Source organism: Moschus berezovskii, chromosome 14 (assembly GCF_049115385.1).
Source record: "Moschus berezovskii isolate FMDL1 chromosome 14, NW_MosBer_1.0, whole genome shotgun sequence".
Classification (NCBI taxonomy): Eukaryota; Metazoa; Chordata; class Mammalia; order Artiodactyla; family Moschidae; genus Moschus; species Moschus berezovskii.
In genome coordinates, this window is record NC_142473.1 from 3,967,135 (window position 1) to 3,994,943 (window position 27,809).

At 38.6% G+C, this 27,809-nt stretch overlaps 3 pseudogenes; 1 reads left to right on the plus strand and 2 right to left on the minus strand.

Moving 5' to 3' along the window:
• Positions 1-597: 597 nt before the first annotated feature.
• On the plus strand, positions 598-1,536 carry LOC129553517 (olfactory receptor 5D18-like; annotated as a pseudogene).
• A 16,612-nt stretch (positions 1,537-18,148) lies between these two features.
• Positions 18,149-19,080, minus strand: LOC129553518 (olfactory receptor 5L2-like; annotated as a pseudogene).
• Positions 19,081-26,551: 7,471 nt separating this feature from the next.
• On the minus strand, positions 26,552-27,484 carry LOC129554905 (olfactory receptor 5D18-like; annotated as a pseudogene).
• Between the last annotated feature and the right edge of the window lie 325 nt (positions 27,485-27,809).

Here is a 27,809-nt window from a genome sequence, read left to right on the forward strand (position 1 = left end):
ACTGTCTAAAAAAAAATTAATTAAGGTTTATTTTGACAATAGATTTAGATAGTCAGAAACAAAAATAATTGTTAGAGTGTTATGTGGAACTAACAGTGAAGACACTGATGTACATTATAAGAGGTGTCATTCTTAAACTCACATTGTGAACATGTGATGGTAAATTAATTTAGAAATTTCTCACTTTTGCTATTAGTTGTAGGACTGAAATAATCAGTTATAGTTTTAGGCTAGGTTAAACTTTTATGAATTGATAATAGGCATGGGGACCGAAAAGCATTGTGGCAGGATTTCATTTAAAATAACCCTACATCCTTTGATCCATATTGTTATTTCTGAATATTAAAATTTATAACTGAGAACTAAACGTGTTCAGTGATTGTGTTACTTAAGGAAAATTTTAAATGGTTATCTTGTTTAAAATTTTAGACATTTAGCATTTCTTGCATAAGAAAAACTACATGGAGAAATTCTAAAAGAGATATTTTGTTTCATCTACCAGTCTTGGTAAGAAGTAGTTAAACAAGTGTCTTACATTCTCATTTTCTTTAATATTTTTGTTTCTAGGACTTATTCAGATTCTGACAAGCAGAAGCCATGTTTCTATCAAAGAGAAATAAAAGTGGTGCCACATTCACTCTCCTGGGCTTCTCCGATTACCCAGAGTTGCAAGTCCCCATCTTCTTGACATTCTTCACCATCTACAGTGTCACTGTGGTAGGGAATCTTGGGATGATTGTAATCATCAAAATTAACCCCAACTGCACACCCCCATGTACTTTTTCCTAAGCCATTTCTCCTTTGTGGACTTTTGCTACTCTTTCGTAGTTGCTCCAAAGGCCATGGTGAATCTCACTGTAGAAGACAGAACCATTTCATTTGCAGCATGTGTAATGCAATTCTTTTTCTTTTGTACCATTGTGGTGACTGAGTCCTTTTTATTAGCTGTGATGGCCTATGCCCGCCTCGTGGCCATCTGCAATCTTCTGCACTACAGGGTGGCATGTCCCAGAGACTTTGTGTGATGTTAGTGGTTGGATCTTTGATTGGGGAAGCAACCTGCTCCTTGACATTCACATGTACTGTTAACAAGTTATCGTTTCAAGGTTTCAACACAATCGATCACTTCTTCTGTGAGTTCTCCTCCATGCTTTACCTCTCTGGTGTTAATACTTATCTCAACCAGTTGCTGCTTTTCATTTTCTCAAACTTTGATGAGACCAGCACACCCTTCATCATTCTCCTGTCTTATGTTTTATTGTTGTCACCCTCCTCAAGATGCATTCAGCCAGTGGTCGTCGCAAAGCCTTCTCCACCAGCACCTCCCACCTGACTGCCATCAGCATCTCCCCCAGCACCATCCTCTTCCTCTACTGTGTGCCCAGCTCCACAACCTCCAGGCACATAGTCAAAGTGGCATCTGTGTTTGACATGGTGGTCATCCCCATGTGGAATCCCCTGGTCTGCAGTATGAGGAATAAGGAAGTCAACGGCACAGTCTCCAAGATCATGGGCTCTAAATTGTTTTCTTACTAAGCATTTTTATAATAGTAGAGTTTTTCCTTGATATATAAATATAGTGTGTTTGTGGAGGTTTTTACATTTTTTTAAATTTATTTATTTTAATTGGAGGCTAATTACCTTATAATTTGAAATAACTCAACTGGAATTCATTCACCTGAATTAGCTTTGTTCGTAGTGATGCTTTCTAAGGACCACTTGACTTCACATTCCAAAATGTCTGGCTCTAGGTCAGTGATCACACCATCGTGATTATCTTGGTCGTGAAGATCTTTTTTGTATAGTTCTTCTGTGTATTCTTGCCACCTCTTCTTAATATCTTCGGCTTCTGTTAGGTCCAAACCATTTCTGCCTTTTATCGGTCCCATCTTTGCATGAAACGTTCCCTTGGTATCTCTAATTTTCTTGAAGAGATCTCTTGTTTTTCCTATTCTGTTGTCTTCCTCTATTTCTTTGCATTGATCACAAAGGAAGGCTTTATTATCTCTCCTTGCTATTCTTTGGAACTCTCTATTCGGATGCTTATATCTTTCCTTTTCTCCTTTGCTTTTCACTTCTCTTCTTTTCATGGATACTTGAAAAGCCTCCTCAGACAGCCATTTTTCTTTTTTGCATTTCTTTTCCATGGGGATGGTCTTGGTCCCTGTCTACTGTACAATGTCATGAACCTCCGTCCATAGATCATCAGGCACTCTATCTATCAGATCTAGTCCCTTAAATCTATTTCTCGCTTCCACTGTATAATCATAAGGGATTTGATTTAGGTCATATCTGAATGGTCTACTGGTTTTCCCTCCTTTCTTCAATTTCAGTCTGAATTTGGCAATAAGGAGTTCATGATCTGAGCCACAGTCAGCTCCTGGTCTTGTTTTGGCTAACTGTATAGAGCTTCTCTATATTTGGCTGCAAGGAATATAATCAATCTGATTTCGATGTTGACCATTTGGTGATGTCCATGTGTAGAGTCTTCTCTTGTGTTCTTGGAAGACAGTGCTTGCTATGACCAGTGCGTTCTCTTTGGAAAACTCTATTAGCCCTTGTCCTGTTCCATTCCATGCTCCAGGGCCAAATTAGCCTGTTACTCCAGGTGTTTCTTGACTTCCTACTTTTGCATTCGAGTCCACTGTAATGAAAAGGATAGTCTTCATCCCAATCTCAAAGAAAGGCAATGCCAAAGAATGCTCAAACTACCACACAATTGAACTCATTTCACACGCTAGTAAATTCATGCTCAAAATCCTCCAAGCCAGGCTTCAGCAATATGTGAACTGTGAACTTCCAGATGTTCAGGCAGGTTTTAGAAAAGGCAGACGCACCAGAGATCAAATTGCCAACATCCGCTGGATCATGGAGAAAGTAAGAGAGTTCCAGAAAAAAACATCTATTTGTTTCATTGACTATGCCAAAGCCTTTGACTGTGTGGATCACAATAAACTATGGAACATTCTGAAAGAGAAGGGAATACCAGACCACCTGACCTGCCTCTTGAGAAACCTGTATGCAGGTCAGGAAGCAACAGTTAGAACTGGACATGGAACAACAGGCTGGTTACAAATAGGAAAAGGAGTAAGTCAAGGTTGTATATTGTCTCCCTGCTTATTTAACTTATATTCAGAGTACATCATGAGGAACGTTGGGCTGGAAGAAGTACAAGCTGGAATCAAGTTTGCTGGGAGAAATACAATAACCTCAGATATGCAGATGACATCACCCTTATGGCAGAAAGTGAAGAGGAACTCAAAGGCCTCTTGATGAAAGTGAAAGAGGAGAGTGAAAAGGTCGTCTTGAAGCTCAACATTTACAAAACGAAGATCATGGCATCTGGTCCCATCACTTCATGGGAAATAGATGGGGAAACAGTGGAAACAGTGTCAGACTTTCTTTTTGTTTTTTGGGGCCCATAATCACTACAGATGCTGATTTATACATGAAATTAAAAGATGCTTACTCCTTGGAAGGAAAGTTATGACCAATCTAGATAGTATATTAAAAAGCAGAGACATTACTTTTCCAACCAAGGTCCGTCTAGTCAAAGCTATGGTTTTTCTAGTGGTCATGTATGGATGTGAGAGTTTGACTGTGAAGAATGCTGATCGCTGAAGAATTGATGCTTTTGAATTGTGGTGTTGGAGAAGACTCTTGAGAGTCCCTTGGACTGCAAGGAGATCCAACCAGACCATTCTAAAGGAGATCAATCCTGGGTGTTCATTGGAAGGACTAATGCTAAAGCTGAAACTCCAATACTTTGGCCACTTCATGCGACGAGTTGACTCACTGGAAAAGACTCTGAAGCTGGGAAGGATTGGGAGCAGGAGGAGAAGGGGACGACAGAGAACGAGATGGCTGGGTGGCATCACCATCTCGATGGACATGAGTTTGAGTGAACTCCGGGAGTTGGTGACGGACAGGGAGGCCTGGCGTGCTGTGATTCATGGGATCGCAAAGAGTCGGTCACGATTGAGCGACTGAACTGAACTTAACTACTTACAATATTGTATTGGTTTTGCCATACATTGACATGAATCTGCCACAGGTGTACATGTGTTCTCCATCCTGAACCCCCTCACATTCCCTCCCCATACCATCCCTCTGGGTCATTCCAGTTCACCAGCCCTGAGCATTCGAACCTGGAATGGGGATTCGTTTCTCATATGATAATCCACATGTTTCAATGCCTTTCTCCTAAATCATCCAACCCTTGTCCTCTCCCACAGAGTCCAAAAGACTGTTCTATATATCTAGTCTCTTTTGCTGTCTCGCATACAAGGTTTTTGTTACCATCTTTATAAATTCCATATATATGCGTTAGTATACTGTATTGGTGTTTTTCTTTCTGGCTTATTTCACTCTGTATAATAGGCTCCAGTTTCATCCACCTCGTTAGAACTGATTTAAATGTATTCTTTTTAATGGCCGAATAATACTCCATTGTGTATATGTACCAAAGTTTTCTTATCCATTCATCTGCAGATGGACATCTAGGTTACTTTGGAGTCCTAGCTCTTTTAGACAGTGCTGTGATGAACATTAGCGTACACAAGTCTCTTTCATTTCTGGGTCCCTCGGAGTGTATGTGCAGAAGTGGGACTGCTGGGTCACATGGCCGTTCTATTTCCAGTTTTTTCAGGAATCTCCACACTGTTCTCCATAGTTGCTGTACGAGTTTGCATTTCCACCAACAGTTAAGAGGCTTCCCTTTTCTCCACAACCCCTCCATCATTTATTTCTTGTAGACTTTTGGATAGCAGCCATTCTGACTGGTGTGAAATGATACCTCATTGTGGTTCTGATTTGCATTTCTCTGATAATGAGTGATGTTGAGCATCTTTTCATGTGTTTGTTAGCCATCTGTATGTCTTTTTTGGAGAAATGTCGTTTTAGTTCTCTGGCCAATTTTTTTATTGGATCGTTTATTTTTCTGGAATTGAGCTGCAGGAGTTGCTTGTATATTTCTGAGATTAGTCTTTTGTCAGTTGCTTCATTTGCAGTTATTTTCTCTCATTCTGAAAGCTGTCTTTTCACCTTGCTTATAGTTTCCTTTGCTGTGCAGAAGCTTTAATTTTAATTAGGTCCTACTTGTTTATTTTTGCTTTTTTCTCCAATATTCTTGGTGGTAAGTCATGGAGGATCCTGCTCTGATTTATGTCAGAGAGTGTTTTGCCTACGTTCTCCTTAAGAGTTGTATATTTCTGGTCTTGCATTTAAATATTTAGTCCATTTTTAGGTTATTTTTGTGTATGGTGTTAGGGAGTGTTCTAGTTTCATTCATTTACAAGTTGTTGACCAGTTTTCCCATCACCACTTGTTAAAGAGATTTTAATTTTTCCATTGTATATTCTTGGCTCCCTTGTCAAAGGTAAGGTGTCCATACGTGCATGAATTTATCTCTGGGCTTTCTATTTTTTTTCCATTGATCTATATTTTTGTCTTTCTGCCAGTACCATACTGTCTTGATGACTGTGAATTTGATCCTGAAGTTAGGGAGGTTGCTTCCACCAGTTCCATTCTTTTTTCTCAAGATTGCTTTGGCTATTCGAGGTTTTTTGTGTTTCCATGCAAATTGTGAAATTATTTGTTCTAGTTGTGTGAAAAATACCATTGGTAGCTTGATAAGGAATGCATTGAATCTATAGATTGCTTTGGCTTGTATACTCATGTTCACTATATTTTTTCTTCCAATCCATGAACACGGTATATTTCTCCATCTATTAGTGTCCTCTCTGATTTCTTTCACCAGTGTTTTACAGTTTTCTATATATATGTCTTTTGTTTCTTTAGGTAGATATATTCCTAAGCATTTTATTCTTTGGTTGCAATGCTGAATGGAATTGTTTCCTTAATTCTTTTTTCTATTTTCTCATTATTAGTGTATAGTAATGCAAGGGATTTTTGTGTGTTGATTTTATATCCTGTAACTTACTAGATTCATTGATTAGCTCTAGTAACTTTCTGGTGGAATCTTACGGTTTTCTATCACTCACCTAGAGCCAGAAATCTTGGAATGTGAAGTCAAGCGGACCTTAGAAAGCGTCATTATGAACAAGGCTAGTGGAGGTGATGGAATTTCAGTTGAGCCATTCCAAATCCTGAAAGATGATGCTGTGAACGTGCTGCACTCAATATGCCAGCAAATTGGGAAAACTCAGCAGTGGCCAAAGGACTGGAAAAGGTCAGTCTTCATTCCTATCTCAAAGAAAGGCAATGCCAAAGAATTCTCAAACTACCACACAGTTACACTCATCTTACTCGCTAGTAAAGTCATGTTCAAAATTCTCCAAGCCAGACTTCAGCAATATGTAAACCGTGAACTTCCAGATGTTCAAGCTGGTTTTAGAAAAGGCAGAGGCACCAGAGATCAAATTGCCAACATCCACTGGATCATGGAAAAAGCAAGAGAATTCCAGAAGAACTTCTATTTCTGCTTTATTGACTATGACAAAGCCTTTCACTGTGTGGATCACAATAAACTGTAGAAAATTCTGAAAGAGATAGGAATACCAGACCACCTGACCTGCCTCTTGAGAAACCTGTATGCAGGTCAGAAAGCAACAGTTAGAACTGGACATGGAACAACAGACTGGTTCCAAATAAGAAAAGCAGTACATCAAGGCTGTATATTGTCACCCTGCTTATTTAACTTATATGCAGTGTACATCATGAGGAACACTGGGCTGGAAGAAGCACAAGCTGGAATCAGGATTGCTGGGAGAAATATCAGTAACCTCAGATATGCAGATGACACCACCCTTATGGCAGAAAGTGAAGAGAAACTAAAAAGCCTCTTGATGAAATTGAAAGAGGAAAGTGAAAATGTTGGCTTGAAGCTCAACATTCAGAAAACTAAGATCATGGCACCTGGTCCCATCACTTTATGGGAAATAGATGGAAAAACAGTGGAAATAGTGTGAGACTTTATATTTTTGGGCTTCAAAATCAGTGCAGATGCTGATTTCAGCCATGAAATTAAAAGACGCTTACTCCTTTGAAGGAAAGTTATGATCAACCTAGCTAGCATATTAAAAAGCAGAGACATTACTTTGCCAACAAAGGTCCGTCTAGTCAAGGCTATGGTTTTTCCAGTGTTCATGTATGAATGTAAGAGTTGGACTGTGAAGAAAGGTGTTCGCTGAAGAATTGATGCTTTTGAACTGTGGTGTTGAGGAAGACTCTTGAGAGTCCCTTGGACTGCAAGGAGATCCAACCAGTCCATTCTAAGGGAAATCAGTTCTGAGTGTTCATTGGAAGGACTGATGCTGAAGCTGAAACTCCAATACTTTGGCTACCTCCTGCGAAGTGTTGACTCACTGGAAAAGACTCTGATGATGGGAGGGATTAGGGGCGGGAGGAGAAGGGGATGACAGAGAATGAGATGGCTGCATGGCATCACCAAGTCGATTGAGGGGAGTTTGAGTGAACTCTGGGAGTTGGTGATGGACAGGGAGGCCTGGCGTGCTGTGATTCATGGTGTCGCAAAGAGTCGGACACGACTGAGTGACTGAAATGAACCGAACTGAACTGAAGAGCATTTCACATAAGGCCTACCTGATTAAGATATTTTAGGTGTAACGTACAGTTTTGCTCACTACAGATAGGATTTTTGTACAGTGCATCTTTAGAACTCATTCATCTAGCTTAACTGAAATTTTATGACCTTTGATTGGTAACTTCCCATCGCTCCTTCCTCTTGCCTGGGACATCTATCACTCCACTCTGTGACTCCATGAACATATAAGTGGAATCATAGAGTATTTGTTTTTCTGTGACTGATATATTTCACTAAGCATACTGTTATCCATGTGGTAACATTGCAAAATTTCCATCTTTTTAAAAGGGTGAATTATATGCCATTTTATCTACATGCCACATTTTCTTTATTCACTTTTTGGTCCATTTAGGTTATTGCCACTTCTTGGCTATTGTGGATAGTTCTGCAATGAACACAAGAATGCTAATATATCTTTGGCATCATGAATTTGATCTTTTGGATAAATATTTAGAAGCAGAATTACAGGACCATATATTTAATTTTTATTTTGTGAAAAGCTACCATACTATTTTCACAGTGTCTGCATGATTTTACATACCTACTAATAGTACAAAAGGGTTCCAATTTTCCATATGCTTAATGACACTTATTTTTGGCTTTGGTTTTCTATGATTGTCATCCTGACAAGTGTGATTTGATCTCATTGTGGTTTTGATTTTCCTCTTCCTGATGATTAGTGACACTGAATATGTTTTGCTACTCTTAATAAAATTATTTTCCATTTGCATATCAGAAAAAATCTAAATCTTGTATTTAGATAACTTTTTTTTATTAGTGAAATTTTTATTTATTTAATTTTTTTTTTTTTTTTAGATTCAGGTGATACCATTTATTTATTTATTTTTACTTAAAAACAACCTTATCTTAGAATGGAGTAACTTTGGTTTTACGAGCAGCAAGCAAAGTACAGAAGCAAAAATGCATCACAGGAGCATTAAGTTCTACATTAGGTCACAGTGTCTAATCTGAAATCACACCCATAATATCATTTTTCAGGATATCTGGGAAATGGTTATTTCCCAGGATGTCTGAACCATAGCTACTCTATTTTGACTTTTAATTGTAAAAAAAAATTTTTTTTTAATAGTCAAAGCAGATTTCACCATTAATGACGTCAGTGTTTTTCTAGGTATGAGAAGATGCAAGAATTGGAACTCATAAAACCTTTTTCTGAAAAGATCTAACTATCTGAAGGCCTGTTCTGCAGGGGTTTTTTTTGTTTTGTTTTTTTGTTTTTTTTTTTCGGAGCACAGAGTGCCTTATTCCTGATTTTCACCCTGAACTTGTTTCAGGGGTGTTGAAGGTCAGCAGTTTGCAATGGTCATGATGTAATCTTTGTAGAGGCAGCTGGCTATTAGTTTTTACTTTTTTTTTTGTTGTTGCTGTTGTGTTTGTTTTAGCTATTGAGTTGTATGAGTTCTTTATGTGCAAGTTGGAGATTAATATTTTAATATATGGGTTGCAAACGTTTTTCTCACTCTGTTGCTTCTTCATTCTGTTTGTTTCCTTTCCTGTGCAGAATGTTTTAGTGAATGTCTGACAGAAATCAGCAATTGTGTTGGATAGTAACAGTGCAAATAATTCTGAAAGCTCTCATAATCAACATATCCCAGTTCACTTGTAGCTGTCCTTGTTTTAGTACTGTTAAGTCATGCATATCAGGAATTCTCTTAATCATATTTCTTTATAATGGATATTTCTTTCTCATATTAACATTTCTGATAATGTCATTGTTCTTTCTACAGGCCTAGAACCAGATGTGCTGAGTTACTTGTGTCGTTTCTGACTCTTGCGACCCCACGGACTGTATCCCACCAGGCTCCTCTGTCCATGGGATTTTTCAGACAAGGATATTGGAGTGGGTTGCCATTCCCTTCTCCATAGAATTAAAAAGCTTTAGATATATCAGCACTAAAGGCTAGATATCCCATATAACAGAAAGAACCTTTAATAGTTTTATATGTTCAGATATCTAAGTATATTTCAGGATCAGTCAGAAGGCAATCTTTCCAAGTCAATTCTCACTAGTATACAACTCTTTATTAGTGATCTTTTCCAGAGTTTTTCAACCACACCATTATTGATATTTGGGGCTGGATTATTCTTTTTATGGGTAGGTATCCTTTGCATGGTACCATGTAGAGCAGCTTCTCTGGCTTTTATCCACTGGATGATATTTCCTTCACCCCTGGTCCCTCCATTGTGACACCAAAAATGCCTATAGATATTGTCTACCGTCCCCTTGGGAAGTAAGAGGAAGTGAATAAACCACTGAACATCTTTTACTCAATTTTGGGAGGTTTTTATGTTCTACTGTCTAACTTATGTGCAATTAAATTTCTAATTATTTATCTCCCAAACACTATTAATAAACAATATGTATTATCAAACCTGGAAAGCATGGTGTCTAAAATCTTTGTCTTTACAATTTCTTCCCATTGCTTTTATTTGTGGTCTTGTGAGTCAGCACTTGTTTTTCACATGTTTTAAAATCTTAGTTACAGGTGACCTTATTGATTCTGTTTCTTCAGAACTTTACATTTAATTCCCCTAAATTCAATTTTGGTTAAATAGCTGTCAATCCTCCCATGCACAGATCTACCCTGAATTGAAAGAGGCAGAGAGACATGCACCAAAGAGTCTCCGGGCCCCTGTGTCCTCACACTCCCAGAAAACACTTGTTCAGGAGACTACTATGAAGGAGTTCAGCTAAGCCAAGCCGTTCTACTTAACTTTCAGGAAAGTATGCACTTCCTGTTCCTGATATGTAATGTTTGCCATGACTCAAAAGTCCCTCACATTATTTCCCTCATGAAGAAATAACTGAAACTAAGGTATCTATTAGATACCCTCCATGGGACTGTGGGAAAGGCAACCCCCCTCTGCCCTCCAGAGGACTTGTGGATTTACTGGGAAGGTTGAGACCCTTATGTCTCCTCCACTCCCTGTGGCACAAGCCCTAGGGAGAATCCATTGCCTTCTTCTTCAGAGGCTCAAAACAATTAAAGTTGTTGTTTTCTGATATAATTTATATTTCCTGGAAAACATGAAGAAAAACCAACAGTAGATTTAGAAATATTTTATATGAAAATAAATCAAAAGTCTAACTTTCTTCTCACCATGCCCCAACCAACTCTTTGCGACCCCATGGACTGTAACCTACCAGGCTCCTCTGTCCATGGAATTCTCCAGGCAAAAATTTGTTGTCATGACCTTCTCCAGGGGGTCTTCTGCCCCAGGGATCAAACTCAGGTCTCCTGCATTGCAGGCAGATTCTCTACCATTTGAGATACCTGGGAACCCCAATCATCATTATCATAGACTCCAAAAATGTTAGACAATGACAAGTCATGGCAAAAGTTATCTATATTTCGCAGAAAATAATTCTCTTTTTTAAGTACACTGTTTTATGCTTTTTTTTTTTAGATTTACTGAGGTATAATTGAGAAATTCTATATATTTAAGGTAAAAATTTGATATTCTGATATAAATATATACACATTGTGAAATAATCACTACCATCAAGCTAACATGTCCATTTATGTTACCATTTTCTTTTTCTCACTTTTTTTTTACAATAATGAGAATACAATTCTACCCCCTTAGCAAGTTTCAAGAATATATTACAGTACTGTTAACTATAGTCACATTGTTGTACATTGAAACTTCATGGTTTGTTCATCTTGCATGAGGGAAACTTTGTACCTCTTGACCCTCATCTCTCCTTGCCCTGAGCCCCCAGCCCTGACTCATCAGTCATCACTCTACATTCTACTGCTACCGAGGCTAACTTCTGTAGTTTACGTGCAAGTGAGATCATGAAGTAATTGTCTTCCAACAAATATTTCTTAAGTTTCTACCATGTTTGTGACCTCTGTAAGTAGAACTGCCCCCTCATATGCTAACCACAAGCAACAGTGGGAAAAGCCTGCCTTCGAGTCTCTCAGCTACGTTGTTACCACCCTGTCAATGGCATTACTACTTATGGGCACACAATCCTTAGCTTTATTTTCTTCAGTTGAAGTACTTTGCATAAATGATGCTCTTCACATCAGGAGTAATGTGCTTCCGGTCAAGTTCATGTATTAATTGCTTATTTTGGTTGACTCGCTGAGTTGTGTCTGACTCTTTGCCACCCTGTGGGCTGTAGCCCGCCAGGCTCCTCTAGCCATGGGATTCTCCAGGCAGGAATACTGTAGCAGGGTGTCATTACCTTTTCTATGGGATGTTCATGGCCGAGGGATGGAACTCTCCTCTCTTGCTTGACAGGCAGAGTCTTTACCACTGAGTCACCTGGGAGGCCTTCATGTATTAACTGCTGAAGCCAAACCTAGATCTCATGTCTTATCTTCCCGTCTTCAGATATTTCTCCTGTAGCATACTGATCATTGGTCTTTGGTGTAAGAAAGAAACAGATTGTAGAGGGTAAAGACTTGATTGAGCTGTGCAAATGCTATTCAAAATGTTTGATACAAAATTTTAAAAATTAAAAATAAAACCAGAAGTATAAATATTAATAAGGATTAATTTTCTAAAAAATAATGAATAAATAAAATGGTGATGCAGTTAGGAATCCCCTGGCTGTCAGAGGATAGGACTCTGTGCTTTCGCTGCCCAGAGCAGGGGTTCAGTCACTGGTATGGAAACTAAGATCGCACAAGCTGCACAGTGCAGTCAAAAGAAGAAAAAAAAGAATGGCAGAATAAAGGCTTAGTTGATTTTTTATTCTATTTTTGTTTCTGAAAAAAATATAGATAATAGAAATGTCATTGAATTCATACCCTATTTTAACAATTTTAATGAACATTTTTCTGTTAAAACATCATTGCATCTTGTAATTAAAGGTAAAGAAATTGCTGTCTCATATTTCAATGTGTCATCTGAGTTAAATTCACCCATCCCAGTCCATTTTAATTCACTGCTTACTAGAATGTTGACGTTCACTCTTGCCATCTCCTGTTTGACCACTTCCAATTTGCCTTGATTCATGGACCTGACATTCCAAGTTCCTATGCAATATTGCTGTTAACAGCATCGGGCCTTGCCTCTATCACCAGTCACATCCACAACTGGGTATCGTTTTTGCTTTGGCTCCATCCTTTCATTCTTTCTGGAGTTATTTCTCCACTGATCTCCTGTAGCATATTGGGCACCTACCAACCCAGGGAGTTCCTCTTTTGGTATCCTACCATTTTGTCTTTTCATACTGTTGATGGGGTTCTCAAGGCAAGAATACTGAAGTGGTTTGCCATTCCTTTCACCAGGGGACCGCATTCTGTCAGTCCTCTCCACGATGACCCACCTGTCTTGGGTGTCCCCACACAGCATGGCTTGGTTTCATTGAGTTATATCTACTACTACCATTATATCTATTACTAAAATTATATCTACTACTGTGGGCAGGAATCCCTTGGAAGAAATGGAGTAGCCATCATGGTCAGGAAAAGAGTCTGAAATGCAGTACTTGGATGCAATCTCAAAAACAACAGAATGATCTCTGTTCATTTCCAAGGCAAACCATTCAATATCATGGTAATCCAAGCCTATGCCCCAACCAGTAATGCTGAAGAAGCTGAATTTGAACGGTTCTATGAAGACCTACAAGACCTTCTAGAACTAACACCCAGAAAAGATATACTTTTCATTATAGGCTACTGGAATGCAAAAATGGGAAGTCAAGAAACACCTGGAGTAACAGGCAAATTTGGCCTTGGAGAACGGAATGAAGCAGGGCAAAGGCTAATAGAGTTTTGCCAAGAAAATGCACTGGTCATAGCAAACACCCTCTTCTAACGACACAAGAGAAGACACTACACATCAACATCACCAGATGGTCAACACCGAAATGAGATTGATTATATTCTTTGCAGCCAAAAATGGAGAGCTGACTGTGGCTCAGATCATGAACTCCATATTGCCAAATTCAGACTGAAATTGAAGAAGGTAAGGAAAGCCACTAGACCATTCAGGTATGACCTAAATCAAATCTCTTATGATTATTCAGTGGAAGTGAGAAATAGATTTAAGGGACTAGATCTGATAGACAGATTGCCTGATGAACTATGGATGGAGGTTCATGACATTGTACAGGAGGCAGGGATCAAGAACATCCCCATGGAAAAGAAATACAAAAAAGCAAACAGACTGTCTGAGGAGGCCTTACAAATAGCTGTGAAATGAAGAGAAGAGAAAAGGAAAGATATAAGCATCTGAATGCAGAGTTCCAAAGAATAGCAAGGAGAGATAAGAAAGCCTTCCTCAGCGATCAATGAAAAGAAATAGAGGAAAACAACAGAAATGAAAGACTAGAGATTTCTTCAAGAAAATTAGAGATAGCAAGGGAATATTTCATGCAAAGATGGGCTCAGTAAAGGACAGAAGTGGCACGGACCTAACAGAAGCAGACAATATTAAGAAGGGATGTCACGAATACACTGGAGAATTGTACAAAAAAGAGCTTCAGGATGATCACTATGGTGTAGTCACTCATCTACAATCAGACATCCTGGAATATGAAATCATGTGGGCCTTAGAAAGCATCACTACGAATAAAGCTAGTGGAAGTGATGGAATTCCAGTTTACCTATTTCAAATCCTGAAAGATGATGCCATGAAAGTGCTGCACTCAATACGCCAGCAAATTTGGAAAACTTAGCAGTGGCCTCAGGACTGGAACAGGTCAGTTTTCATTCTGAACCCAAAGAAAGGCAATGACAAAGAATGCTCAAACTACCACATGATTGCACTCATCTCACACGCTAGTTAAGTCATGCTCAAAATTCTCCAAGGCATGCTTCAGCAATACATGAACCGTGAACTTCCAGATGTGCAAGATAGTTTTAGAAAAGGCAAAGGAACCAGAGATCAAATTGCCAACATCTTCTGGATCATCGAAAAGCAAGAGAGTTCCATAGAAACATCTATTTCTCCTTTATTGATTATGCCAAAGCCTTTGACTGTGTGGATCACAATAAACTGCAGGAAATTCTCAAAGAGATGGGAATACGAGACCACCTGACCTGCCTCCTGAGAAACCTATATGCTGGTCAGGAAGCAACAGTTAGAACTGGACATGGAACAACAGACTGGTTCCAAATAGAAAAAGGAGTGTGTCAAGGCTGTATATTGTCACCCTGCTTATTTAACTTATACACAGAGTACATCATGAGAAACCTGGGCTGAAAGAAGCACAAGCTGGAATCAAGATTGCTGGGAGAAATAACAATAACCTCAGATATGCATATGACACCACCTTTATAGCAGAAAGTGAAGAGGAACTAAAGAGCCTCTTGATGAATATGAAAGAGGAGAGTGAAAAAGATGACTTAAAGCTCAACATTCAGAAAACTAAGATCATGGCATTTGGTCCCATCACGTCAGGCAAAACAGATTTGGAAACAGTGGAACAGTGTCAGACTTTATTTTTGGGTGCTCCAAAATCACTACAGATGGTGATCGCAGCCATGAAATTAAAAGCTCTTGGTCCTTGGAAGAAAAGCTATGACAAACCTAGACGGCATATTAAAAACAGAGATATTACTTTGCCAACAAAGGTCTGTCTAGTCAAATCTATGGTTTTTCCAGTGGTCATGTATGGATGTGAGAGTTGGACTATAAAGAAAACTGAGCGCCAAAGAATTGATGCTTTTGAACTGTGGTGTTGGAGAAGATTCTTGAGCGTCCCTTCGACTGCAAGGAAATCCAACCAGTCAGTCTTGTATATTCATTGGAAGGACTGATGCTGAGGCTGAAACTTCAATACTTTGGCCAATCTGATGCGAGGAACCATCTCATTGGAAAAGACCCTTATGTAGAGAAAGACTGAAGGCAGGAGGAGTAGAGGCTGACAGAGGATGAGATGGTTGGATACCATTACCGATGCAATGGGCATTAATTTGAGTAAGCCCCAGGAGTTGGTAACGGACAGGAAAACCTGGCGTGATGAAGTCCGTGGGGTTGCAAAGAGTCGGCCACAACTGAGGAACTGAACTGAACTGAGAGACTGTTCCCATTGGGTACATTTAATGATGGTGAATCTTGTAATACTAAACTGGGAAATGGTCATGGTCATAAAGAGGAAGGCTGCATGGTGAGAAACATTCAGAGACAGCACTCCTGAGACTTGGTAACAGCATGCTCTTTTATCCTATTAGCATAATCATGGCTATTGTAAAGTGACAGTGAAAGTCGTTCAGTCGTGTCCAACTCTTTGTGACCCCGTGGACTTTGCAGTCTATGGAATTCTCCAGGCCAGAATATTGGAGTGAGTAGCCTTTTCCTTCTCCAGGAAATCTTCCCAACCCAGAGATCGAACCCAGGTCTCCTGCATTGTAGGCGGATTTTTTTTTTATCAATTGAGCTATCAGGGAAGTCCTGGATATTGTAAGCATAACAGGAAAAAAAAAAAAAAGCAACTCTATTGCTGTCCATGTCCTGGTCTTTTAAAATAAGTACTATGGATGAAATTAAAGCCACAGAGTTTTGATGGATTTGTCTAAAATCACATACAATGACACAGACAAAATTGCGATAAAATTAGTTTTCCTTGTATGTCCACTTGCTTTTTAATACATATGTTTCTCATCCAAATATTATTTAATGACCTAAAAAAAGAAAAACTAACAAAGAAACACTGAATTAGATATTATTGATGTTAGAATTAAAATTGTGATTTTTCTACATGCCAAAAATATCCTGACCAAGGCCTAATTACTGTATTTTGAAAGACGGTTCTGCTTAAAATGCATATTCCATGAAAGTGGCTCTAAAGTAATTAAACAAATAGCTGGATTGAAACAAAATTTCAGAATTTGGGCGATTTTAGCTCTGAAAATGGTTTTCCCAATTCTGAAACATGGTATTTTTTGGAATGTTTATTTCTTTTTTAAAAAAAATCTTAATATTATTTCTTGCTAGATACTGGTTTTTCTTTTTGAAAGCTGTTTTTAATCCAGTGTGAGCAATTGCTCAAATATTTGATTTAATGTACTTCTTGTAATGTGTTATATATATATAACATGAAATTAAGTACATTTCCATAGAGAGATCTTAAGGGTGACAACCACCCTGTGTCACATTTGGTTTATAACTCTTATGATGAATCTAGTACGTCTAAACTAACAATGACCTGAAGAGTGAAGAATCTTGAGGTGCACTTGTATGTCCAGTTATAGAGAGATTTACACACTCTAAGCGAGGATAGAAGTAAAATGAATCTCCCTTTTTGCATCCTAAGCTGCAAGTCCTTTGTTGTCTTTTGTCATATGTCTATGGCTGCCATTCTATTCATGAGCTGTGATGCTGTTGCTGGGACTTGAAAACTGAATCGCCAGATGCCCTTGCTAGCTGGTTTCCATTTAGGTTTTGCTAAAGGGATAAACCAAGGGAAATGGTGGGGGAAATAAAAGAATATTGAAGAGAAATGGAGACGAAAGAAGAAAGAGATTTCTTTTCTTCTTGTTCTCCAGTTCTGGTTCCAGTTTCTCATTTTACTCTCTTCAAAGGTCAGAGCAGTAGCCAGGCATCCCCCTGGGACCAAACACCACTAGGGCGCATCTCCAGCGTCTGAAAACTGTGAAGTCATAAGCCAGACTTAGATCCCCAGACTCCCTTACAGCCATGGCCCTTCCTCAAGGGCTTACCACTGATGAGCAGAGTACTTTCTCGAAGTTCTGAGGCTCCAGTAAAATGTCTTCTTTCTGCTTTTCCCAACCTCAAGAATGATGGTTGCTTCCTGATGTTATAATCATTAAGTTAACAGAGTGTTCTTTATTCATTTTTTTTGCTTTTCTGAAAAATTTGAAATATTATAAGAATTATGAAATATTCACAGAGACATGAAGTGAGAGATGCTCTTGGAAAAAGGCTCATATATACTTGCTCAAGGGAGAGTTGCCACAAATCTTTAATCTATAGAAAAACTATCTGTGAATTTTAATAAAATGAGGTATGCCTGTATACACACACACACACACACACACACACACACACGGAGAACTACTGATGTACCAGGGATTATTCTAAGATATTTCCACATGACCTTTAATTTAATTTTGTTAAGATTTCTTTGACATAATTATTATTAAAGTCTCTATTATTCAGATATAATGATATATGAAACTCCCCAAACACTGGACACTGTAATGACAGCAGAAACAATAAAGAAGTTAGAAATAAATAAGCAGGATATATATACATATGGGAATCACATTTGTGCATGAACTCAAACGTGTGTTGTTCGCTGTAAAATAACAGCCATTCAATTTTTATATAAATCATAGTTTCCTTAATGGATAGTAAAATAAAATGTGAGATCTAGAGTAAACTTATGCAAGTTTTACAGCAAACCAAAATATCTTAACAGTGCATTACCAAGAACCATTTAAAGCATTTTAGACTGAATAAGTGTAAAGAAGTAGACTACTCTTGTAAATTGACAGGATATAAGGTAGAAAAATAACTGAGCCAGGAAGACTCACTTAAAGCTACCCACTTCAGTTCTGCCCTTCCAACACTGCAAGCATTATCACCTTTGCACCAGCCTCCAGTTTCTAACCCTGAGTTCTGCTAGGAAAATGTTCTCTAGGATAATATATTGGAGCTCTCCACTTTTCTGAGCACTTCTTTCACATCCTTGTTCCTCAGACTATAGATCAGGGGTTCAGCATGGGGATCACTCAGTGTAGAACACTGTGGTCACTTTGTCAATGCCCATGCTGTTGCCAGAGTGGAACTTGCAATAAATGAAAAGGATTGTTCCATGAAAGACAGCGATAGCTGTGAGGTGGGAGGCACAGGTGGAAAAAGCTTTGCACCTTCCCTCTGCAGAGTGCATCCTCAGGATGATGATGAGAATAAGCACGTAGCATTTGAGGATGACCATGATGGTGATGATCTCATAGAAAGTGGCCACAACGTATAGCACCAACGGACTCACAGTGACATCAGAGCAAGCAAGAGACAAGAGAGGGGGAAGATCACAAAGGAAGTGGTTGATCACATTCAATCTGTAGGATGGGATCTGAAGAGCTAAACACAAGTGAATCACAGAACGCATAGCACCACTGAGGTAGCAACAAGACACTAACTCCACGCAGAGATTTTGGAACATGGTGACCATGTAGAGCAGTGGGTCACAGATGGCCACAAAGCGGTCATAGGCCATCACTGCCAGCAGAATGACCTCAGTTACCCCAAATGTGCAAAACAGGTAGAACTGCACAGCACATCCCAGGAAGGAAATGGCTTTGTCTTCATTTAAGACGTTAGCTAGAAACTTTGGCGCAATGGTCATGGACTAACAAAATCCACAAAGGACAAATGGCTGAGGAAAAAGTACATGAGGGTGTGGAGTCCAGAACTGACTCAATGAGGGCAATCATGCCCAGGTTTCCCAAAACTGTGGCTCCATAGATGGAAAGAAACAGCAGGAAGAGGAAGACTCTGAGCTCAGGGGCATCTGAGAATCCAAGGAGGATGAAGTCTGTCACAGCAGTGCAGTTTTCCTTGTCCATGTCCTCACTTTACAGTGGTTGCAAAAAAAAAAAAAAAAAAAAAAATATATATATATATATATATATATATATATCGTTATTCTCCGTGAGATCATCCCCAATTATCTCCTAAAAAAAAAAAAAAAATGAGAATAAATAAGATAGTCAACTTTTTCAGCAAAGAAATAAAGCATTGACATTTTGACGCTTAAGAAAAGTTCAGACATCATAACCCACAAATGCACAGAGCTCACATTTAAAATTCACAGATTACATGAAATAATTCACATCCATGAAAACCTGTATGATGATTTAAACTATTTCGACACAATTTACAGCTTGGAACTGAATCATTAGAAAGACATAAAATATTACTTAATTAGCATCGTTTGAAATGTAAATACTGTTTTACTGCTAGACTGTTAAATCAATTTTGAAAACACTACTATCCTTGGGAATTTTTTTAATACTATATAGGAAATTCCTCTTTTTTGATGAAATGATGAGAAGTATGCTTATTTAAGATTATTAATACACAAGCATCATCTTAATTATTATCTTTTAAAAGGAAAAGTGAATTTTATAATCTATTTCAGCAATTTTTCTCTACAAAATTACCCTAGTGATTTTTAAACTATGCTCTATAATGTTAGTCATTGTACAGAGAATTATTATTTAGGTCTAAACTTTCTGTAAGGAGAAGGAAATGGCAACCCACTCCAATGTCTTTGCCTGGAGAATCCCATGGACAGAGATGGGCTACAATCTATGGGGTCGCAAAGAGTCGGACACATGCAAACTTTCTGTAACTGTGACCCTGAAGCCTTCTAAGACCTGTTTGACAAATGAATTCACTACTTTAAATCTATTCAAGAAATCAAAATTATGACCATTAAACTAACACAAATTCTTTTTGCTGCATTGCACTATTATTTATTATAAGAGCTTAGAAATAGAATGTCAAAGTTATGCTACATGCATATTATAGGAATCAATGCAGCTTTCAGAAGAACTTTCAATAACCTGAAAAATGACTATGAGAAAGTGTCAAGTTAAAAATAGAAAATCAGATCACAAAGATAGAATATGGCATACCTATATATAAATCTTCATGCATTTTTAATTCTCAAAACATTCAAGAAACATAAATATTTTTACCAATTATTTTAAAAAGTCCATGCAGGAACTTGCCTTTTTGTTTTTATTTTTGAATATAGGAGGGATACATTCTGAGACCTGTACATGTAGAAGATGCCAACAAAGGGTATGAACATGCTCATTTATTCACTCTCCTAGACTGATGCTGAAGCTAAAACTCCAATACTTTGGCCACCTCTTGGGAAGAGTTGACTCACTGGAAAAGACTCTGATGCTCGGAGGGATTGGGGGCAGGAGAAGGGGACAACAGAGAATGAGATGGCTGGATGGCATCACTGATTCGATGGACATGAGTTTGAGTGAACTCCGGGAGTTGCTGATGGACAGGAAGGCCTGGCGTGCTGTGATTCATGGGGTTGCAAAGAGTCGGACGTGACTGAGCGACTCAACTGAACTGAATCCTAACTAACATAAAATGACTTAATAGCACTGACTGCTTATTCCAGGAGGAAAGTGAATCTGGACTAAAAGCCAACACAGCCAGTTTTGTCCTCATTTTTCAAATAACTTCAAGAGGTAAAGGATATGTGAATTAAGGACTCCTGGTTTGAACACAAATGATCACTGTGATAGAAGGCTTTTCTCTCTTTAGATGGTCAGTAATAAATGAGCTGTATTTTCTGATTTCAATGTAGTGCATAATTTTGAAAACCTTTTCCTGTTTTTAAGTTCTAAAGATGAAAAGTCAGGCTGCTGATTACTTGTAGAGCAAGAGTGATGTTGATCCCTGTTGGACATTTATCATTGTCTGGGGATATTGTTGACTGTCACAACAGGAAAGGGTGCTAGAAACATCCAGAGGGCAGACTACAAATGCCGCTAAGTGTATAAGTTGCAGGACAGCATTTCTTTCCCCACCCTCATCCTTCCACACATCCTCAACATAAGCAAAGACCAAATATATGTCTTGACCAGATGCTAACAGCATCATACTTGAGGAACCTGCTGTAGAGATAAATGGTCTTTTCACAAGGTCAAAGTTCCTGCTCTCCTGTCTGCTTCAGAGGTGGTTCATATGTCTGTGCTCCTCCGTCCGCAGTCCTGAGGACCCCTCACCCCCACTCTCAGAATCAAAGTTACTTTCAGGAGAATCTCCCTGCTGTCTTTCCCACATTCCTTGGATGGAATTAATGTGAGAGTGGAGGCAGATGGAAGGGGAGAGGAATCAAGGATTCTTACCAATTGACTCACACTCTTTCCCCTGTTACACTAATAGCTGTTACAAGATATTTCATTCTACAGATTGAAGTGTCCCCATTCCTCTCATATTGTTTCTCAGTACATAAAGGGAAAACACTTCATAGAGTGCTCCAAACTTGGCATTCTTAAAACACTCTCCAAAGACAGACTTGTAAAAATTATTTCTAATGCCACTGCCCTCCTTACCATTCCTCTTTCTCTTATACAGGGCCAGTAATAATTTACTCCCCTGAAAAAAGAAGCAAACAATTTTCCAGACATCAGGAAATATCATTCATCCCATTCCTCTCCAAAATAGAATATAGTCTACCAGCTTTTTGACAGGTATCACTTCCTTTGTTTCTGAGGATGCTATGAGTGAAAATGTCACAGGCTTTATGTTTTTATGTGTGTATCCCCGACGTCCATATCCCTTAATTTTCCAGAACCAATCATTGGTCTCTGTGGGATCTAAACGAGATGTGGGAAAAAAAAAAAAAACATCATCTTGGGACACAAACAATTAATGACTTTCATAAGATACAAAGAAAGGGGGGAGGAAACTCTCCCAAGTTTGTACAGTTAAGGTCAGTCACTCAGTCCTGTCTGACTCTGTGACCCTGACTGTTTGCATCAGGCCTCCCTATCCATCACCAACTCCTGGAGCTTGCTCAAATCCATGTCCATCGAGCCGGTGATGACATCCAACCATTTTATCTTCTGTCTTCAATGTTTCCCAGCATCAGGGTCTTTTCCAATGAGTCAGTTCTTTGCATCAGGTGCCCAGTGTACTGGATCTTCAGCATCAGTCCTTCCAATGAATATTCAGAACTGATTTCCTTTAGGATTGACTGGTTTGATCTCCTTGCAGTCCAAGGGACTCTCTAGAGTCTTTTCCAACAACACAGTTAAAAAGCATCAATTATTTAGCACTCAGTCTTCTTTAAGATCCAACTCTCAAATCCATACATAGCTACTGGAAACCCATAGCTAGACTAGACAGATCTTTATCAGCAAAGTAATGTCTCTGTTTTTTAATATACTGTCTAGTTTGGCCATCACTTTTCTTTCAAGGATCAAGCGTGTTTTTTTTTCTTTTTTTGATTTTGTTTTGTTTGTTTGTTTTTAATTTCATGGTTGCAGTCTCCATCAACAGTGATTTCAGAGCCCGAGAAAATAAAGTCTGCTAATGTTTCCATTGTTTTCCCATCTATTTGCATGAAGTGATGGGACTGGATGCCATGATTTTAGTTTTCTGAATATTGAGTTTTAAGCCAACTTTTTCACTTTCCTCTTTCACCTTCATCAAAAGCCTCTTTAGTTCCTCTTCACTTTCTGCCATAAGGGTGGTGTCATCTGCATATCTGAGGTTATTGATATTTCTCCCGGCAATCTTGATTCCAGCTTGTGCTACATCCAGCCAGGCATTTCAAATGATGTACTCTGGGTATAAGTTTAATTCGCAGGGTGACAATAGACAGCCTTGACTTACTCCTTTCCCTATTTGGAACCAGTCCATCACTCCATGTCCGGTTCTAACTGTTGTTTCTTGACCTGCATGTAGATTTCTCAGCAGGCATGTAGGATGGTCTGGTATTCCCATCTCTTCAAGAATTTTCCACAGTTTGCTTTGATCCACACAGTCAAAGGCTTTAGCCTAGTCAATGAAGCTTAGATGCTTTTCTGGAATTATTACTTTTTCTGTGATCCAGGAGATGTTGAAAGTCTGATTTATGGTTCCTCTGCCTTTTCTAAATTCGGCTTCAACATTTGGATGTGTAGAGACCATTTTATGGATCTGTCTGATGACTATCTCCCACGCCTGCTCCTTCTCTGCCTGTATAATACAGGTTATGAATGATACTATGTGGTTTGTGCCCCTGGGTATACCAATCATTTAAGTATTCCGTTACTATAAATAGTTGGATGTAAACTGGTTTCCATATTCTCAACAACCTGCATGTGTTTCCCTAAAATTGATTCAACGGATAATTTCCTGAGATTTTGGAGTGTTTCTGCCTCTCCATTCCACTCAGTACATTCACTATTCCTTATGTTTTATTGTCCAAAAGCAAAGGTTCCTTTTATCCATTTACAGATTACCTAGGGAATTACCCCGATTAGAAAAGTAATAGAAAACTTCCAAAACCTAAAACATAAGAACACTGTGAAACAATGTATTCTATGAAGCCTGAAATTTGTTTTAACACATTTCAAGCCCGTGGTATGATTTATTTCCTTTTAGCTCATATATCTTTATTTTCTCAGAAAATAAGGGATTTGCAATAGACATGTATTTTAACCAATGCAGTGATGTTTTGAAATCATATATCATAGATTGATGATGATATCTGGTTAGCATCTATTTTTCTGTCATTTTGAAAAACTGAATGAAAGGTCGGTATGTCATTACTATTCCAGCACAATTTCTGACAGAATTTCTAATCCCATTTACTTTTAATAGCCGCAAATATTCTCAGTATTTTCATCTAAAAAAGTGGACATTTAGGAATTTATTTATACATATTGAGTAGAGCCGGAGAAAGAAATGCAATCCACTCTGTTATTCTTGCTTGGAAAATCCCAAGGACAGAACAATGACAATCCTTGAGGTTGGTTACAAAGACTCGGACACGACTGCGTAGCACAAACATTGAGTACAGAAGAAGAAGGGTATGTAAGTTATTCAAGCAAATGCAAGCTATTGATGTTAAAGAGATACCTTATTTCTAATTTACCTTATTAAACAGACCTTAGTAATACTAATGTCCAGGCTTTCCAGTTGGCTTGGTAGTGAAGAATCTGCCTACCAATGCAGGAGACACAATTTCGATCCTTGGGTCTGAAAGATCTCCTAGAGAAGGTAATGACTACCCACTCCAGTACACTTGCCTTGGTAATCCTAAAGACAGAGGATCCTGGTGGGCTATAGTCTCATGGGGTCACAAAGAGTTGGACGTGACTTAGCCACTAAACTACAACAACCACAACAAACTAATGACTACCTAGTTTGCATTTTATTTTGAATATTGTTACATTAGTTTTCAACTCTTTGGGCAACTGGAAGCACTTTTCCTTTTTTTTTAAGATGCAAGGTTATTTGAGAAGGATACAGAAATTCACTTCAGTTCAGTTCAGTCGCTCATTCGTGTCCGACTCTCCGCGACTCCATGAACCACAGCATGCCAGGCCTCCCTGTCCATCACCAAACTCAAAAGCCTCTTGATGAAAGTGAAAGAGGAGAGTGAAAAGGTTGGCTTGAAGCTCAACATTCAGAAAACAAAGATCATGGCATCTGGTCCCATCACTTCATGGGAAATAGATGGAAAAACAGTGGAAACAGTGTCAGACTTTATTTTTTGGGGCTCCAAAATCACTGCAGATGCTGATTGTAGCCATGAAATTAAAAGACGCTTGCTCCTTGGAAGGAAAGTTATGACCAACCTTGATAGTATATTAAAAAGCAGAGACATTACTTTGCCAACCAAGGTCCGTCTAGTCAAGGCAATGGTTTTTCCCGTGGTCATGTATGGATGTGAGAGTTGGACTGTGAAGAAAGCTGATCGCCGAAGAATCGATGCTTTTGAACTGTGGTGTTGGAGAAGACTCTTGAGAGTCCCTTATACTGCAAGGAGATCCAACCAGTCCATTCTAAAGGAGATCAATCCTGGATGTTCATTGGAAGGACTGATGCTAAAGCTGAAACTGCAATACTTTGGCCACCTCATGCAACGAGTTGACTCACTGGAAAAGACTCTGATGCTGGGAAAGGTTGGGGGCGGGAGGAGAAGGGGACGACGGAGAATGAGATGGCTGGATAGCATCACCGACTCTGTGGACATGAGTTTGAGTGCACAGAAATTAAGTTTGGTAAAAGAAAAAAAGAATTGATAATACTTTCCCGATATCTTCATAGGTAGAATAATAGAACGAAATGTCAATTGGGCAGGCACTTGTCATGCTTCCTTTTTGCATGAAAGATGTTCTGAGAGCTCGTCCTGCATTTTTAAGCCTCTGGTGGAGTCTATCATAGTTACTCATGCTGCCACCTGAGCTCTTTTGAAAACATATTCAGAATATAATCCATGTCTTATCAACTTTGTGCCAAGTAACCTGTATACAAAATACAACACAAATACTCCAACACAGAGACAAATATATGTGCAACTTATGCACTATTCACTCAGTTAAAAAAAAATGTTTTATCATTAACACATTACTACATTCTGATTTCCTTGTTTGCTATGCTTTAGTCTCCTGGATAAAGTTCCTACATTGAAATACATTTCCTTAAACTCTGTCTCTTAAGTTATCCAAGCCAGATCAACGCAATACCTATTTTATAAAGGACTTGAACTTTTTTTTTTCCCTCTCAAACCCATTGTGATACTATTTCCAACTTGCACAGTTATCACTTTCTTAACTACCCTACTCTCAACACCTGATTTTCAGCCTTTGAAGGTTGAATACCATGTCTTATTTTAACTGCTATTCGTATTTTTGTAAGAGAAATGTATGTGCTAATTGAAAGCCTAGTTATTCTAGGTATAAAAAGGAAGATGAAACTCAATTTATTAAGATTACACAAGGTATGCCACATATCTATATTGTATTTTAATCTATTTAACACATTTATCTTGTCAGAATTTTTTAGATGAAAACTTAGAAAATGGTGAGATTGATCATTTTTTTCTGGTAAGTAAGAGAGAATTAAGTTTAGTCTCTTTGAGCCAAAATGCATGTTCTTTCTATTTGAAAGAATTCTCTTTTTTAACTTTTTTTTTTAATTGGGATATACCCTATTAATAAACAATGGTCTGATAGTTTCAGGTGGATAGCAAAGGAACTCAGCCATACATATACATCTATCCATTTTCCCACAAACTACCATCCCACCCAGGCTGTCACATAATATTGAGCAGAGTTCCATGTGCTATATGGCAGATCCTTGCTGGCTTTCCGTTTAAATAGAACAGAGTGTACATATTCATCCCAAACTCCCAAACTAACCCTTTCCCCCAAACTTCTTGCCTCTCCTGGCAACCATAAATTTTACAGAATTAACTCTTTATTAATTTAAACTTATCCCTAAAAAGCAACCTTTGTAGCTACACTTTGTTTACATATCAAGAACAAATTATTATTATTATAATGTTCAATTAAAAAACAGTGTAGAGCCCACTATCTTGGAGACTGTGTCCTTGACATCTGTATTCCTCAGACTGTAGACCAAGGGATTCAACATAGGGATGACCACCATATAAAACACAGACGTCACTCTGACTGTGTGCCTGGAGGTTGTGGAGCTGGGCACATCGTAGAGGAAGAGGATGGTGCTGGGGGAGATGATAATGGCAGTCAGGTGGGAGGCGCAGGTGGAGAAGGCTTTGCGGCGACCACAGGCTGAAGGCATCATTAAGATGGTGACAACAATAAACACATAAGACAGGAGAATGATGAAGAGTGTGCTGACCTCATTAAAACTGGCAAAAATGAAAAGAAGCAACTGGTTGAATAAGTATCAGAGCAAAATAGGGGAAGCAGGGAGGAGAACTCACAGAAGTAATTGTGTTGAAACCTCAAAATCATAATTTGGTAACAGAACATGTGAATGTCAAGGAGCAAGCTACACCCTAAGCAAAAGATCCAACCACTAATGTGGCACAGAGTCTCTGGGATGTGGACACCATGTAGAGCAGAGGGTTGCAGATGGCCACGAAGCGGTCATAGGCCATCACAGCTAATAAAAGGGACTCAGTCACCAAAACAGTACAAAATTAGAAGTATTATATTACATAACCTGCAAATGGAATGGTTTTGTCTTTTGCAATGAGGTTCACCATGGTCTTGGGAGCAAGGATGGAGGAATAACAGAATCCACAAAGGAAAGGTGCCTGAGGAAAAAGTACATGGGGATGTGCAGTTTGGGGTTAATTTTGATGATTGTAATCATCCCAAGATTCCCTACCACAGTGACACTGTAGATGGTGAAGAATGTCAAGAAGAGGGGGACTTGCAACTCTGGGTAATCGGAGAAGCCCAGGAGAGTGAACGTGGCACCACTTTTATTTCTCTCTGGTAGAAACATGGCTTCTATTTGTCAGAATCTGAATCAGCCCTGGAAAAATATATATTAGAGAGAATGAAATTGTAAGACCCTTGGTTAAGGCCTCCTTTCCAAAGCTGGAAGAGGAAGCAAAGTGTCTCTTTTAGAACCTCTCTGTGTTTCTTATGAACGATTGCTAATTGTCTAAAATTTTAATAAGATAACCATTTTTAAACTTTTCTTTAAATAGCACAGTACCATTATTGAATTTTTTAGTTCTGAATTATAATTTCAATATTTAGAGATAATATGAAATCAAAACACTTGGGAGTTATTTTAAGTGAAATCCATCTATAGCACTTTTAGG